This window comes from Cynoglossus semilaevis, unplaced genomic scaffold (genome assembly GCF_000523025.1).
Source record: "Cynoglossus semilaevis isolate Cse_v1.0 unplaced genomic scaffold, Cse_v1.0 C18232178, whole genome shotgun sequence".
Taxonomy (NCBI): Eukaryota; Metazoa; Chordata; class Actinopteri; order Pleuronectiformes; family Cynoglossidae; genus Cynoglossus; species Cynoglossus semilaevis.
The window spans coordinates 1-211 of record NW_007612698.1 but is presented as its reverse complement, the minus strand read 5'-3'; the positions used below and the strand labels follow the sequence as shown (position 1 = coordinate 211).

The 211-nt window shown below is 43.1% G+C and overlaps 1 pseudogene; it reads right to left on the bottom strand.

The window, feature by feature from the left end:
* Positions 1-157, bottom strand: LOC112486753 (uncharacterized; annotated as a pseudogene).
* Between the last annotated feature and the right edge of the window lie 54 nt (positions 158-211).

Genomic DNA, 211 nt, shown 5'->3' with positions numbered 1-211 from the left:
ACAACAACAACAACAACAACTACAGCTGTTGCTGATCTGATCTCCTTTGTCCAAAAAACAATTTGATATATGATCCCCAGGTAGAGAACGTATCAGCTAGTAATCTGATAAGAACAACCAGTACACCTGCTCGTAGCCAAACAGGCCGAGAAGTGATGGCGTGCAGCTTGCTAAGTAAAACCTGTGGTTGTCAGCACACATATGTTGACTG